Source organism: Elephas maximus, chromosome 2, assembly GCF_024166365.1.
Source record: "Elephas maximus indicus isolate mEleMax1 chromosome 2, mEleMax1 primary haplotype, whole genome shotgun sequence".
Taxonomy (NCBI): Eukaryota; Metazoa; Chordata; class Mammalia; order Proboscidea; family Elephantidae; genus Elephas; species Elephas maximus.
In genome coordinates, this window is record NC_064820.1 from 201,841,455 (window position 1) to 201,854,351 (window position 12,897).

Below are 12,897 nucleotides of genomic sequence, written 5' to 3' on the forward strand. Positions count from 1 at the left end.
TCTGCAGCCTGTTATTCTCTCCCTTTCTTATGAGGTGCCTTTTAAGGAACAGCACGTTTAGCAGGTAAGGATGCCCATCCCTCTGTGGTTTATCCTTCACTAGAGCTTTGTCTTCTTTAGCCTCTCCTTGGGTCTTTCTTGTGGGCTTGGTGGTGACAGGAGTGGATGAGGTACAGAACTCAGGGGTGGCAGTGGTGGTGGGCTTCCATGGTCTACGGATTGCTATTCCTCCCAAGCTAATGTTCCTTAAAATTAGTTCTATGGCTATTCTTTGGAATTTGCAAATACTCCAGGAAAAAAAAAAAATTTTTTTTTTAATTTTTAAAATTCTTACTGTGCTTTAGGTGAAAGTTTACAGCGCAAAGTAGCTTCTCATTAAAAAATTTATACACAAACCGTTTTGTGACATTGGTTGCAATCCCCACAATGTGTCAGCACTCTCCGCCTTTCCGCCTCAATAAATTTTGTTTTAATTTCAGAAAAAAAAAAAAAAAGTTCTACCTACTCTGGGTAACCACATTATAACCAGGAACAGGACTTGAGGGCCTGCATCTGGGTTTGACTTGTAAGGGCTAACAAAAGAGGCAGGCAAGTCCGGCGAAGCTCTGGCAGAAAACGACTATATTCCTGGGCCTGGGTTTTGGTGTGCTTCATGCCATGTCAATTCAGCCCCCTCTGGCAGACATGCTGCTGCTTTTCGCAGTTTTCCCTACCCTGATAGAACCGCCACGAACCTGAGCTGAAGAGGGGCGTAGGAGCAGCCGCAAGTAATGACACCACAGACGCCCACTATTGTTACTTGAAGTTCCATAGTTTTTCATGGATAGCTGTTTCTCAATTTGGTGTGTGCCTTTGATAGATTTGCAGAGTCAATGATAGATTTTTAGATGTGCAGGATTAAAAAAATATATACTTCACAAGCAATATTTCTTAGGAAGCAACAGGAAAATGTATCTACCAATTGTAAACCAAAAAAGAGTAAGGTGTCAGGTTATGAAGAGAAGATTAAAACATTTATCTACATAAAGACTTGTATGCAAATATCCATAGCAATACTATATCATAATAGCCAAAAACTAGGAACACCCCAAGTGTCTATCACCTGGTGAATGGATAAATTGTGATATAGCCATACGATAGAACACTACCCAACAATTAAAAGGAATGAACCACTGATAAATGCCACAACAAGGATGAGAATCTCAGAACATTAGGCTGAGCAAAAGAAGCCAGACACAAAACTTTATTGTGATTCCTTTTTCAAGAAACTCTAGAAAAGACAAATCTTTAGTGACAGAAAGCAGATCAGTCTTTTCCTAGGGCCACTGGTGGGGACCGACTGGGAACGCGTATAGGGGGGCCTTTTGGGGTAACAGAAATGTTCTCTATCTTCATTATGGTAGTGGTTACATGGTGCATATGTTTATCAAAATCATGAAACAGCACAATAAGATTGATTTCTAAAAGTGGGGGACTGATGAAACAGGAGATCCAAATGCAGGAGGTACAAGGACTTCATTGACAGTTGCTGAGAAGCAGTCCAAGAAAGCAACCCATCCCAACTAGAACAGGAGGACAGGGCTGTGAGAGACCTCAGCTTGAGGACCAAATGGGTGGACTGCTTCCTGTGTTTCAATGTTTTGGGAGGAGTTTCAACAAGTGAAGGAGAGTTTGGGTTATATTAGCCCTGAGTAAACAGAAAACTCCAATTGTTTCTGGAGCTGAAGAGCCAGGATTTAAGAAGGCTTGGCATGCATGTTAACCCTGAGCCAAGGTAGTGAGTGGATGCTGGTGATGAAGGGAGAGAGGAGGCTGAAGCACACGTCCAGGGTCCACGTGGCTCTGAAAGACAAGAAAGAGCAACCTCCATTCTCACTCTCAATTCCAGATAATGTAAGATGAGATAGTAATTTTTTTTTTCTGTCCTTGGATATTCTGATGTCTCTATATACTTTTCTTGAGTTAGTTTAAATATTTTTGTTCCTTATAATCACACACAAAAAATTAAAAAGCTCTTAATAAAATTGGAAAAACATAAGTGTAGTAGATAGCTAATATCCTAATAAAGATTTCTTAAAAACCAATATGAAAAAGACAAACTCTGTAATAGAAAAATGGACAAATTACGTGAATAGACCATTCGTGAAGAAATATGGCTAATGAACATTAAAAACAATCTCATTGTAAGACAAGAAACTTCAATTAAAATAACAATATACTGCACTTTGCCTATTAAGTTGACAGTGCCAGATGAGTGTGGGTACAGAGAAGTGGTGGTTACTACCCAACCAGTAAGAAAAAGCTGGATGGAAATGTGGGGTGCTGCATGCCCCACTTTCTCCTTCAAGCAAAGGAAGGTGTGAATGAGCAAGGACAAGTGTGGCTTTTCTTTGGGGCCTTGTGAATAGGGGCAAGCTAAGCTATAAGAGGAAGCTGGATATGAAGGACAAATTGCTTGTGTCCAGTACAACTTCATTTATAGTGGTCTTAAATATATATTGTCTTTTTTGAGAAACTAAGCGTAAAAGAAATTTGTTTAATGTTCTTTATTGAAAAAATAATATTTGCATTTGTTATAAAAAAAAGTCTCCTTCCCACTTTGAGTCCCACTTCCCTCTTTATACCAGTCTTTCAGGAGTTTCTTGTGTATCCAGTAAGCTTGTTTGTTCAAGATTGTATTTATAACCTCTCCAACATGGAACGATGCATACATTACTCAGTACTTTTTCACATAACACTAAATCTTGGCAATACTACTACTCAACATGCTTTTTTTTTTTTTTTTTTTTATTAAGCTTCAAGTGAACATTTACCATTCCAATCAGTCTGTCACATGTAGGTTTACATACATCTTACTCCCTTCTCCCACTTGCTCTCCCCCTATTGAGTCAGCCCTTACAGTCTCTCGTTTCGTGCCAATTTTACCTTCTTCCCTCTCTCTCTATCTTCCCATCCCCCCTCCAGTCAAGAGTTGCCAACACACTCTCCTGTGTCCACCTGATTTAATTAGCTCACTCTTCATCAGTATCTCTCTCCCCCCCACTAACCAGTCCTTTTCATGCCTGATGATTTGTCTTCGGGGATGGTTCCTGTCCTGTGCCATCAGAAGTTCTGGGGAGCATTGTCTCTGGGATTCCTCTAGTCGCAATCATACCATTAGGTGTGGTCTTTTAATGAGAATTTGGGGTCTGCATCCCATTGGTCTCCTGCTCCCTCAGGAGTTGTCTGTTGTGTTCCCTGACAGGGCAGACATCGATTGTGGCCGGGCACCAACTAGTTCTTCTGGTCTCAGGATATTGTAGGTCTCTGGTTCAAGTGGCCCTTTCTGTCTCTTGGGTTCTTAGTTGTCGTGTGACCTTGGTGTTCTTCCTTTGCCTTTGCTCCCGGTGGGTTGAGACCAATTAATGTATTTTAGATGGCTGCTTGTTGGCATTTAGGACCCCAGGTGCCACAATTCAAAGTGGGATGCAGAGTGTTTTCGTAATAGAATTGTTTTGCCCATTGATTTAGAAGTCCTCTCAAACCAAGTTCCCCAGACCCCAGCCCCTGCTTCGCTATCCTTTGAAGCTTTCATTTTATCTCGGAAACCTCTTTACTTTTAATCCTGTCCAATTAGGCTGACCTTCCATGTTTTGAGTGTTGTCTTTCCCTTCACCCAAAGCAGTTCCCATCTACAGATTGATCAATAAAAAGCCCTCTCCCTCCCTCCCTCCCTCCCTCCCCCCTTTGTAACCACAAAAGTATGTGTTCTTTTCCGTTTTTTCTATTTCTCAAGATCTTATAATAGTGGTCTTATACAATATTTGTCCTTTTGCAACTGACTCATTTCGCTCAGCATAATGCCTTCCAGATTCCTCCATGTTATGAAGTGTTTCAGAGATTCGTCACTGTTCTTTATCGATGCGTAGTATTCCATTGTGTGAATATACCACAATTTATTTACCCATTCGTCCGTTGATGGACATCTTGTTTGCTTCCAGCTTTTTGCTATTGTAAACAGAGCTCAACATGCTTTTTAAGGGTGTAGAGCCATTCATTGTAGGGTCTGTATTTTATTTAAACAGTTCTGTATATCAGTTAGGCTATTTTTAAGATTTTTTCCAGAATTTTGATACTAAAACAATGATGCAATGAACTTCACTGGATGTCTTTACACACAAGTACAGTATGTGGCTATATTCCACACAGATATATGGATATATTCCCAGGGGTAGAACTGCTGGGCCAAAGGATATGAGTATTTTAAAATGGATATAAAGCATTTATTTTTTTCTTTTTAAATTGCGGTGAAAACATACACACCAAAACATTCGCCAATACAACTTCCACATTTACAACTCAATGACATTGATTACATTTTTCATGTTGTGCCACCATTATCACTATCTTCATCCAAAACATTCTACCATCATTAAGTAACGTAAACCCGGTGCTCCCCAAAAACTCCCCCTTTCCCCTGCTAACCAATAATAATCTTTGGTTTCTGTATATTTGCTTATTTCATATACGTGAGATCATACAGTATTTGTCCTTTTGCGGCTGACTTATTTTGCTCAGCATGATGTTTTCAGGGTTCATCCCTGTTGTGACAAGCATCAGAATTTGGTTTTTCTTTACAGCTGCATAATATTCCACTATATATATACCACATTTTGTTTATCCATTCGTTGATGGATATTTCATAAAGCATTGATTTTGAAAAACAATTTGCAGGTTATAAGGTCAGTCAGAATACATTTAGCCCAATGTCCCACACTAAGAACTCTGTTGTTTGCCACAGTTGAGTTGGCCTCCAACTCAAGGCAACCCCGTACACACAGGATTTGGCCGTTGTGATCCATAGCATTTTCATGGGCTGATTTTCAGAAGTAGATTGCCAGGCATTTCCTCCTAGTCCATATTAGTCTGGGAGCTCCATCAAAACCTGTTTAGCATCACAGCAAAACACAAGCCTCCACTGACTGATGAGTGCTGGCTGCACTTGAGGTACTTTGGCCAGGTCTCCTTCATGGAAGGCAAGAGTTCTAACACTGAACCATAACTGCCCTCTAAGAACTATATAATTATTTATTTTAATGAGATAATCTACTAATCACTCAGAGTACCTTTTGAATTATCAAGAAAATATCTCATTCTTGAAGGTTTTGTCCTTGGTCTCCTCCACTGAAGCACATTATGCTTTGGCTGAAAAATCCACATCTCCAGTCCTGTTGTTTCTTGGGCCGAGATCCATATTCCTCAGGATCAGGCAAGTTCGAGTTCCCCCTTTCTTTTGGGGCTGTATCACCTTACCTCATTTCTAGGTCAAAACATCTCAATACTGGCATTGGTTCTTCTCTTTTCCAGAGTCCACTGGATTATCCTTCGGCATCAACATTTAATGCTTTTGTTTCTATATACACTGCTATCCCCTAACTGCAGGAAGTGACTTCCTAACTGGCCTCATAGTTGCTAGTCTCTCTTTTAGATTTCCCGGTAATAATATCAAAAGAATGCTTCCCAAGACACCTAAATCATGACCCAAATTTAAAAGCTAAAATATCTATTAACTCCTTGGCTAGTCTTTCAAGGCCTGGTCCCAAACCAACTCTGGTGCTAATCTCCCATTACTCACTTTCATTAATATCCTTCTCCAGCCAGAACACTTTGCACAGTGTCCCCAAACACACATTGCCTGTTTTCCTGTCTTCGCATATGCTGTTTCCTCATCTAAAGAAGCTTTTCTCCCACTCTATACCTTTAGAAACTCTGCATATCATACCAGGTCCAGCTCCAGTCTTCCTCTTCCCTGTCCATCCTAGATGGATGCACTTTCTCCGTAATCAAATCCCATTAAATTCACTTTAGTACCACCATCTTTTCTTTTCTTTTCTTTTTAGCACTTACCTTTGCTGAAGTAGCGCCTATGCTCATATAAGTGGTTCCTCTACATTATAAACTATGTTTGGATTATGTGACATCCAGGACATTACTTTGCCCTTAACACAAAATCCTCTTTCGCAAATTTGGTGGCTGAGAGTTGAATACTAAAATTTATGCAAACACCAAGCCCTGACTTCTCTCTTCCCTTTTCAGGTGACAGGAGGGAATATAGCTGGCTTCCAGGATACGTGATACACCCGCTATTTCTAGCTCTTCCACGCTAGGATTCAGCCTTTGGGTGAGCAACAATCGGTGGAGAGACCGGAACCTCTCAAAGTCTAGAAAAACCTCCGAGCTGCTTCCATCTTCTGAGGTTCTCGGCACATTTAAAATTGAAGATGTGCTAAAAGCCGGTTACAAAAATTGTGTATTTTAAATGTTTCCATTGCAACACTCTTTTCTCTCAAGCATGTCGTCAGTGTATCGCTTGCCCTTATGTCAGAAAACATGACAAATTGAAAGTTTGATATAACCTTGGATTATACATATTATCCTGAATTGCATTTTGTGTTAGGCAATGAGCCAGCCGCAGTATCCAGGGCTCAGAGCAATGACTCTGCAGGAACCGGGGCCAGTTAGAAAGGGCTGTGTGTGCAGTCGACTTAGGCCGGGCCAAGGCGTCCGTGCCGGGTTCTGGCTGCGCACGGTCGGGGCCCTACGCTCGCTGCGTAGGGGCTGGCCCTTCCTGATGGCCGACAGGACCACCCACTCTTTCTGCCGGCTGCTCGGGTGCCCACACCACAGTGATTCGGCTTAAGCACCCGTCAGCGTGCCCACTAACACGGCCGGGTAACTGGGCGGGACAACGCCGGCCCGCCGATCCCGCCCCAGGACTCGCGCGCTTTCGGTTGCCGATAACGTCGGGGCCGGCCCCCTCACCTCCCACCCAACCAGCAGCCACTTCCTGCCTTACTTCCAGCCAGTCCCCACACTCCACGAAGAATAGCCCTAGGGGGCGTATGGGAAGAGGCATAGAGGGACGGCCACACTGACCAACCGAGTTTCGAAGCTTGCGCAGTGGGGCGGGATTTGCCTTCGTTCGCAGCCACTCAAGAACGAGGGGCGGACGCAGGGCCGGGCTTCGTGCGGTGGGGCTCGCTCGGCGGCAGCAGCGGTGGCCGAGGCCTCTTCGTTTTGCCGCACGTGACGGTCGGGCAGCCGCCGCCGCTGTCTCCACTGCAGCGTGGGGTCAGGTGTGCGGGCGGGAGGAGGCGCGGGAGCCGCCGGCGGTCCCCAAGAGGCTCTAGGTGAGAAGGGAGGTTTGTGCGCACCCCCGGGCCCGTGGGGACCCCAGGTGGCCCATGATCGCTGCGCCGCGGCCGAGGGGCCGGGCGTGGTCAGGGCCGAGGGGTTGAGCTGGGTTTCAAGGGCCCGGGTCCCGGCACATACGTTGGCCGTGAGCAGCGAGGCCTGGACGTGGGCCGCTTCATTTGGGCAGCCAGACCCAGGCCCCTCCGCGGGGGTCGGGAGGCGTGGCAGGTGCCCTAGGTCCTCTCTTGACCTTTGGGAAAGCTAAATTCTTCGTATGGCTCTGCTTCTAGGGCTTTCTTAGGCCTCTTCCTGGCTACCTGGAAAGCCGCGAGGTGGACTGGAGTAACCGGGTAAAGTCTGAAGCGGGATCGGGCCTAGTCAGTACCCTTAGCAATAAAAAATAGAGAATATTTACTATTGGCGTTACCGGTTCAGGATATTTGAAAATAAGACCTTAAAGCAAAGACTAGACGCTGGAACCCCGAAGAGTAAGTGGAAAGTACTAGAACATGCGTTGGTTGAAAAAGTTTGCAGCAGCTATTTGGGGATGGGAAGTAATCCATTCGGAGATTCACAGGACATTAAAAGCAGGAAAGGACCTGAAAACTCCGAGTGCAGCTTGTTTTTCGGTGGAGGAAACTGAGGCCCAGAACACGAAATGACCGGCCCAAGGTCATACGATTAGTCTGATGATCAGGTTGGGATTAGAGGGCTACGCAGTCTCCTTGTAGTGGTTAAATATAGGGCTCTGCTTCAAGTCCTTCCTGGACTATTTGCTAGTTACGTGAACTTGGACAGTTTATTTAGCTTTTTTTGTGTCCCAGTTCTCAAAAAATAATATAATAACTGATGGAGTTTTGGAGGAGCACTGGTGGTGCAGTGGTTAAGAGCTTGGCTGCTAACCAAAAGGTTGGCAGTTCAAACTCAGGAGCTGCTCTGTGGGAGAAAGATGTGGCAGTCTGCTTCCCTAAAGATTTGCAGTCTTGAAAACCTTATGGGGCAGTTTTACTCTGTCCTACAGGGTTGCTCTGAGTCGGAATCAACTGGAAGGCAGGGAATGGGGTCGTGTGATGGAGTTTTGAGGATTAAATTAAGATGTATATAAAATAGGACAAGAGTCTGAAAGTTGTTGGTTTACTACACTGACATCCTAGTCTTTGAGTTGGCTAAGTCCTGTTTCTTAGGATCTGAAGTCACCTTTATGGCATGGGGGGGAAGAAATTGGACCTTGTGAATTAACTGCTGGGCATGACACAAGTGAGTGTTGGTTGAGGGAAGTTAAACTGAGCTGAATATTAAAAGCTTGGGAGGGCAAAGGTGAACCACAGTTAAACTTATTTAGGGAGTGGAAGATTTTCCTTAATTTTTTAATAAGTAGATTTTAAGTGGAATCATTGTATTGATCTTTAAATAATTCTGCATCTCAGTTTTCCTACAGCCATGTTTGAGGGCCATCTTTTACATCTGGTATAGTTATATTAAGAGTAGAGGTAAAGAGCTGTGAGAGTTCTCCTTTGCACAAGATAACAAGCCAGGTAACTGGATTATGAGAAGGCAAGAGTGAGCTTTGTATTGGAGTGAATGTCACATAACAAACAGATTTTCTAAACTCCGAAAATGGGAGTCATTGTCCCTCCCCCACCCTACTATCACAATGCAGCAGTTCAACTATCACGTTTTCTTACAAGGACCACAAGGAGTAAACATTTTGACAGAAGTCATTGCTGCAGCTTTGACGATCAAACTGTTGAACCTTTAAGTTAGGGTTCACTTTGCCCTGCAAGATAGCTTGAGAGGGTGAAATGACAGTTGGTAAGCATAATTTCTGGGCCCAGCTCTGTAACTAGCTTATTTACTATCTTGGTTTACACATCTTTGAAATGGGAATGAGCTGTTTCCTCAGATACCTTACCATTACGGGGCTATTGAAAGGGACAGATGCAGATGATGAGCATAAAACCACTTTGAAGAGTTATAGAATTAGACAAACAGAAGAATTGGTGGTCATAGTAACTCTAGAAAGTAATAAAAACGCCTAAACATAGTTGTAAACTATATATAGTTTACTGTCGAACTTTGTCAGAAAAATGCTGGTTGAATACTTTGCTAGTGCAACAGATGTACTTTTAAATTAAGATTACCTCTGAGCTGTGAAAATTATTAGGAGAATTCTGTTTTTTAAAGAAATTAGAGAATCTTCAGCAGTATGTTTCAAGTATTCACATCTTAAAGCTACACAGCTTATAGGAAAACAAACCGTTGCTGTCAAGTCGATTCCAAATCATAGTGACTCTGTAGGACAGAGTTGAACTGGCCCAGTGGGTTTCCAAGGCTGTAATCTTACTGGAAGCAGACTGCCACATCTTTCTCTCATAGAGCAGCTGGTGGGTTCGAACCACCAACCTTTCGGTTAGCAGCCGAGTGCTTAACCACTGTACCACCAGTGCTCCTTCCAGAAAAGGAAAGTGCTATGGAAAAAGCAATTCTAACGTTCCCCATGAAAAAAACAAAATGCAAAAATGTAAACAAGGCAGTGTAGGTGATCTATTTTAATGGAGAAACATTTACAATAAAGACCACTTTGTATTTTATTGCCTCTTAAATGTTTATTTTTTGATAGATGCACAGGATAGTAAAATCAGAAGTTGCAAAAAGTAAGATGGTTCATCTGTGACTGGAATCATTCCTTTTAAGGTTCCTTTCCCTTCATGTCTTATTTGCCTTAAAACTCAGGGTTTCGAAACCTTTAAAACTTAATGAAACATGTTACAGGCAATATCTAGTAATGGTAAAAATCACAGCTAATATTGAGCGCTTACTGTAAGCTAAGCACTGCCACATCCATTTCTACAAACATGAAGAAACTGAGGCCTAAAGATTAGTAATTCACTGAGGGTCACAAATTATTAAAAGGCCAAGTATAGATTATAATTTTTGAGTTCCTGCTCATAAACACTACTGTATGTTTCTAACTGGGACCTTAGATTACATAATTTCTTTCAACCTTAGATTTCTCGTGTGTAAAATGGGGATGATAGTACTTAACTCCTAGGGTGGCTATCAGGATTAAATTAGACCTCCTAAGGTATCTAAAACCTACAAGACCTAAAATTTTAAAAGGATATTTTAATAGATAAATGGATAGTTTACATGAAGGGAATACTGCCTCTTTTTATCCCATACTACCTATTTTTAAAATAAGTCGGATTCAACTCGACGGCTCTGGGTTGGGTTTTACCTGTTTTTAAAATCACTTTTTTAAAAAAAAGTCTAGTAGCATTAGACTGGATTGTTTCTTCTGTTCCTCTTTCTAACTTCTCGTAGACTGAAGGAGTTAGAGTTGAAAATGTTGCAGGAACAAATTACTCAATTTCCAAACTTTTTACAAGAGACAAAAATCCCTCCAAAAAAGCCCAGGACCAGGTGGCTTCACTGGTAGATTCTACCAGATATTTAGAGGAGAATTAACACCAATCGTTCATAAATTCTTCCAAAAAATAAAAGAGGAGGGAACACTTTCCTGCTCATTCTCTTTGGTCAGTACTGTATTGCCCTAGTACCAGAACCAGAGACATCACAAGAAAAGGAAATCACAGACCCATATTTCTTAGGAAAGTAGGTGTAAAAATCCTCCATATGATACTAGCAAACTGAATCCAGGGTTATACACCATGTCCAAGTGGGATTTATCCTAGAATTCAAGGTTGATTCAACATAGGACAATCAGTATACCATCCCATGTTAATAAAGGACAGAAACCATGTGATCATCTCAATAGATACAGAAAAAACATTTGAGAAAAGGCAGAACCCTTTTTTGATTAAAATACTCAACAAGCTAGGAATAGAGGAGAACTTCCTCAACCTGATTAAGAGACAGTCCTTTCTTGGGGAAAAAAATTAGACGTACTTTTAAAGGATATATAAAAGTTTAATAGACCTGAGAATAGTTTAAGCCTCCATTTGTTTATTCTGACTATTTATTGAGGATAAAGTTTCTCTGCCTTTGAGAAGTGACAAATTTGGTATTTAGTTGTATGCCCTTTCTTAAAGTTGATCTAAATAGTTTTCTGGATTTCTGAAATTTGATATAATGTCTATCACATTTTATTATAAAGACTTCAGTTGAAAGTCTGATGTATATGTTGTTAAATGTATGTGGTAGAATGTAGACTTTTTTTAGAACGGGTGCTGAGAACAGAATTGGTAACTGAACAGAATGTTAAGGGAAAAAAAAAAAAGGCAAATAAACATGGAAGTTTCCATATCCAAAGGTTAAAATTGTATATACACTGTTGTAAGTATAGGAGGAAGAGTTAAAGAAGAAATTGTATAATGTAAACTGGACGAAAGCAAGTTTTTCTTGATATGTAAAATCATCCAGCTTTGTTGAAATACATTGGAGGAATAAGCAGGCATATTAGATCCTTTGGCCTAGTATGAGAATTTAAAATGTATTCACGTTGGTTTTTCTAATTGTGTTTCAAACAATAACATGTTTGCATATGCTTATGAAGTACCAGACTCTGATAGACTTTGAATTATTTTATCATATTTTCATGGCCAGCTTTTGAGCCAATTAGGCTATTTCCCATGTCTGTAAAATTGGGAAATCAATACTTCTAGAAGTTAAAGTAGCCTGACCAAGGCCATACAGAGGAGCAGGAGGAAGTCTGGAACCCAGATCTGTCTGGCTTGACAGGTCATTCCACGAACATGCACTATGCTGCCTCGTATGTAAGGAATTAATTTTACTGCGTCATCAGTTTTAAATTGGAAACTTCCATCTCTAGAATACAAGATAACTCCACTCTTCTAAAAGTTAAGAGTGGGTCAGAGGCTCCTGAAGATCCCTTTGGACCTTGATTTTGAGAACCAGGCCTTTTACTCTTGTCTTTGGGAAATTGGGAAGTAAACCAGAAATCATTTGTGTGTGACATAAATAGGTACGTATCTGGCTCCTACTTGGCTATGTATACATTTGTTCATGTTTGTATCTTTGATCTCAGAGGGTAGAAGTTTTCTGACCTGGGCATAGGTAGGTAATTTAATTACTAAAAACAAAACCTTTTTTAACTGGAAGGAAAGGAGACTACCTCATCAAGCTCAGATTTCTAGTCCAGCTCACATTTTTGAGTCTTCCTTTGATAGTTTTGTGCTTTGGAGGACCAGGTAAATTTAAAGCTGGTTTCCTGACGGCTTTGATCCAGTGTAAAGAAATACCTTCATTGATCCAGTAATACATATTTTTTTAACTTTTTATTTTGAAGTAATTATACACTCACAGGAAGTTGCAAAATTAGTACAGAGAAGTCCTTTCTGCATTTCCCCCATGGTGACATCTTACTTAACTATAGTGCACTGTCAACCCATGAAATCGACATGGGTACAGACCCCATTCAGATATCACCACTTTTTACATGCACGTGTGTGTGTTTAGTTCTGTGCAATTTTATCATCGCAGTAATTTGTTTTTGAAATTTTTACTTTTCAAATTTCATTGTCGTCAAATACATAAACAAAAGGTTTACCATCTTAACCATTTTTAAGTGTGTAATTCAGTGACCTTAATTATGTTCAGTGTGTTGCACTACCATCACCACTATCCATTTCCAGGAGTGTTATATTGCTCCCAAAACTCAGTACCCCTTCAGCAAAAACTCCATTCCCTCTTTCTCCCAGCCCATAGCGGCCACTAATCTACTTTGTATTTTTCTATTTTAGG

General features: G+C 41.3%; 1 protein-coding gene across 1 annotated transcript in view; it reads left to right on the plus strand.

Moving 5' to 3' along the window:
- Positions 1-6,992: 6,992 nt before the first annotated feature.
- Positions 6,993-12,897, plus strand: part of CANX (calnexin) — a 37,140-nt gene continuing 31,235 nt past the window's right edge. Inside the window, exon 1 of the mRNA XM_049874542.1 lies at positions 6,993-7,169. The gene's annotated coding sequence lies outside the window, so the exon portion shown is untranslated. The remainder of the gene's footprint in view (positions 7,170-12,897) is intronic.